Source organism: Carya illinoinensis, chromosome 14, assembly GCF_018687715.1.
Source record: "Carya illinoinensis cultivar Pawnee chromosome 14, C.illinoinensisPawnee_v1, whole genome shotgun sequence".
NCBI lineage: Eukaryota > Viridiplantae > Streptophyta > Magnoliopsida > Fagales > Juglandaceae > Carya > Carya illinoinensis.
In genome coordinates this window covers 24,406,272-24,410,173 of record NC_056765.1, presented here as the reverse complement: position 1 = coordinate 24,410,173, position 3,902 = coordinate 24,406,272, and the positions used below count along the sequence as shown (strand labels likewise).

Here is a 3,902-nt window from a genome sequence, read left to right as displayed (position 1 = left end):
CAAATGTACAAATCTCGTAGAAGTTCTTTATAAAAAAAAAATAGAACCCACAATGGAAAAGTGTGAAAAAAAATCACTTTTTCTTGATGAGTCCCACATTTTTATAAAATGATTATACATTTAGAATTTGTACCTAGTATTACTTTTAGTCAGGTAGTCTTACACTGACCAATATCATGACTTAATATTAATCTGAGTTAGATTTAAATCTTTAAATAGGATTGAGTTTGAAAATTTGATATTTATAAGCGTGGTTCTTATCACTTTCTAAATGAAATAAACTCAACCCACTTCTCCATAGGGTAGATGGGCCCCACATACATTTTTACTTTTATTCATAAGGTTCAAAGAAACAAATATTTTTTAGTTCAATAAACAAAGAAAACAAATAAGATATAGGCTGCATTTGGATAATGAGATGATTTTAAATATTCTGTAAATAATAGGAAAAAAGTAATAATAAAATATTAAATAGTAGTAAATAGTAGCAAAAAGTAAGAGAAAAGTAATAATAAAATAATGAATAATAGTGGAGTATTTTAAGTCTTATATTTATGATTTTGGATGTCTTTGTGAAAAAGATTGAGATCCCATATAGTTATCTGCCCTAAATATTTTCTATAATAAAGAGAAAAATCAACAATATTGCATCCTCATATATATCTTTAACGGAAGACAATTAAACCATCTTTTGTCCCCAAAATTAAACAACATCCGAAAATATAAAGAAGCTTTTGTCCCCAAAATTAAACCATCTTCCTAAAGTAATCTATCCCATTTTAACAAATATTTAGTAGTTTCATTTGAAGTTTTACGAAAGTTTATTTGTCTTGCTTTCAAAACCATCACATTATTTGTCAAACCTTGTAAAATAAATTTGGGTGTTTGAAGCGTATAAGTTAGGAATATGCTACCAAATTCCGAATATCGACCAGTTATTATAGAAGTTACACATTTTAGATGGGATAGTTTTGAGGCTCCAATATTATGTTCATGGTAAGGTGGAAGTTCAAATCTTTTAGAGTGATGTTGACATACGACAATAGATAAATCAACTCCTAGTGTTTTAGTCATGTATTAAATAATTGTCATGACTCACATATGCATCGTTGATCTAACGTTGCTATTTGTGTTCCAACTTTTCTTTCATATACAAATGTAACGTTGCGTTGAGACCATTTTGGTTTGATTTGATTGGTGAAAGCCCCAAGTACAATTACAAAATACTAAACTGTTTGCTATCAACCAAAGCACATATCCTTTTATGATTTGACCTAGACCAATATGATCATAAAGAGACAAGTGTGTAACAAGAAACTCCAAAATGGCAATTGAAAATTAACCAAATTAAATAGTTTTATAGATCTAAATCAGGAAGTTCTCCCAAGCACGATGATGTGCGAGTCCTCCTCTAGTGTTACCATAGATTAGCATGCAATTCAAGGAGGATTATCTCTATATAAACCTCTTGAGTAGGTATGGCAGTAACTCATTCAATTCATCAAGTCTTATTTGCAACAATACAAGTCATGGGGTTCACTAACCATTGGCAAATCATTTGTGTAGCTTTGATTCTCACTTTGGGAGCTTTGGCTTCTCAAGCTGCTCCTCGCACCCTCCAGGATGTAGCAATGCATGAGAAGTACGAGCAATGGATGGCTCGATATAGGCGTGTATATAAGGACACTTATGAGAAAGAGAAGCGTTTCAAAATATTCAAAGAAAATGTGGCATACATAGAATCATTTAATGGTGCAGCAAACAAACCATACAAGTTAGGAATCAACCAATTTGTAGATCTTACAAATGAAGAATTCGTAGCCACACGAAATAGATTCATGGGGCATGAATGCTCGTCACAATCTTCTTCTTTCAAATATGAAAATGTAATTGTGTTGTCTTCTGTAATGGACTGGAGAAAGAAAGGAGCAGTAACACCCATCACAGACCAAGGCCAATGTGGTAAGTGCCTAATTTTGAAATGATGATCTATACTCATGGTAAGATTGTTAACTCGTTCTTGTAATGGAATGTAGGATGTTGCTGGGCATTTTCTGCAGTGGCAGCCATGGAAGGAATTACTAAGCTATCAACTGGTAAATTAATCTCTTTGTCCGAGTAAGAGTTGGTTGACTATGACATTAAAGGAATTGACCAAGGCTGTGGTGGGGGTTTGATGGATAATGCATTCCAATTCATCCAACATAATCAAGGCCACACTACAAAAGCCAACTATCCTTACAAGGGTGTTGATGAAACCTGCAACACAAAGGAAGAATCCAACCATGCAGCCAAGATAAATGGCTATGAAGATGTGCCAGCCAATAGCGAGAAAGCACTTCTTAAAGTTGTAGCTAATCAGCCTGTTTCTGTTGCCATAGATGCTGGAGGTTCTGATTTCCAATTCTATTCAAGTGGTATTTTTATAGGAGCTTGTGGCACTAGCCTGGGCCATGGTGTTACTGTTGTTGGTTATGGGATCACTAATGACGGGACCAAGTATTGGCTGGTGAAGAACTCATGGGGTACAGAATGGGGTGAAGCAGGGTACATAAGGATGCAAAGAGATGTTGATGGAGAGGAAGGCCTATGTGGTATAGCAATGCAAGCCTCTTATCCAACCGCATAAGTTTTGAAGCTATAATCAATGTCATAGTCAACTACATCACATACAAATATAATGCGCTGCTCATTTTAAATCCGCTCAATTTCTATTGTGCATGTTCAGAGTCTATGTACGTATTCTCTGGTTTGCTTGTAGTTGCATATCTATAAAAGTTTTCCATACTATATTGTTGTGGACTGTAAAAATTCAAAAGAAGAGAAAATCGTATGGATAAAATTATTTGTATTTCAGATATCTTTTTGGGTAAACAGCATATATAATTTATATACAAACTATCCAAAACCTCTCCTGTACATAAGCTAGTTGAAAATCAAAAGATAATATCACAAAGCTAACAATTAAAGCTAGGGTTGTTCATCTGACCCAACCTGACCAGAATTAGAACTGTTTCGACCCGATCCAATTGTTTCCATTACCGATTCTGGCTTTTCGAACCGTTACCCATTACCAGATTAACCAACCCCCTTTTTTTTCTTCCTTCTTTCCAGGTTTTCCGTTTTAATTTTTTTGGTATGCTATAAAGGTGATTTTGGACATTGCACTACTCTCTCTTCGAATACCCAAATCTACAGACATTGTGGTTCACCTTCTCCTTCTTCGCTCTAGACCCAAACCCAGATGGCTCTCTCTACTGTATGCGGGGCCATTGAGTTCTTCGTAGGCTTAGGGCCATGGCGATTTATTCTTCGGTCTCCATGGGACCCTCGTCGAAAGAAGGTGGAGGAACAAAGCTTGAGGAGGTTCTGGAGGGTTGAAGACGGTGTTGTTTTCATTATTGGGATTGAAGTTGTCGAAGGACCGAGGAGGTGTCAATGTCAGAAGATTTGGCTTTGAGCTAGGGTTGGGGTTGGGGGTGTTGAAAAGGAGCAGAAAAGAACAATTAGGCTGCTCCTTGTTCCCCTCCAGCACGATCGAGGACAAAGTGGAAGCAGAGATTCCAGTACTATATGTTCCTCTTCTTCTCTTGACCTCTTCGTGGGAGAATCCGTGGACCCAGAAATACCCTGATCTTTAACCAAGGCTTTCTCGCTGTCGCTAACGTTCACTAAAATATGCAGTCTCATTTGTTGTGTTTCTTTGAGATCTTGTGAGTTTGTTTTGAAATGATTTTCATTTTGTTTCAAATCGTCATGTAAGACAAATGCTTGCCTACTAGGGTTTATGAGCAAAAGACAGAGAGCAAGAGAAACAGGTATCGGCTAATTTATGATTAAGTCATAAATAGGTGCGACCATTCCCACTTCCGAAGAATATTGAAATGGTTCTAGTTTTTTTA

The 3,902-nt window shown here is 36.1% G+C and overlaps 1 pseudogene; it reads left to right on the top strand.

Annotated features, from left to right (window-relative positions):
- Positions 1 to 1,529: 1,529 nt before the first annotated feature.
- LOC122295204 lies at positions 1,530 to 2,629 on the top strand (annotated as a pseudogene).
- Positions 2,630 to 3,902: the final 1,273 nt, after the last annotated feature.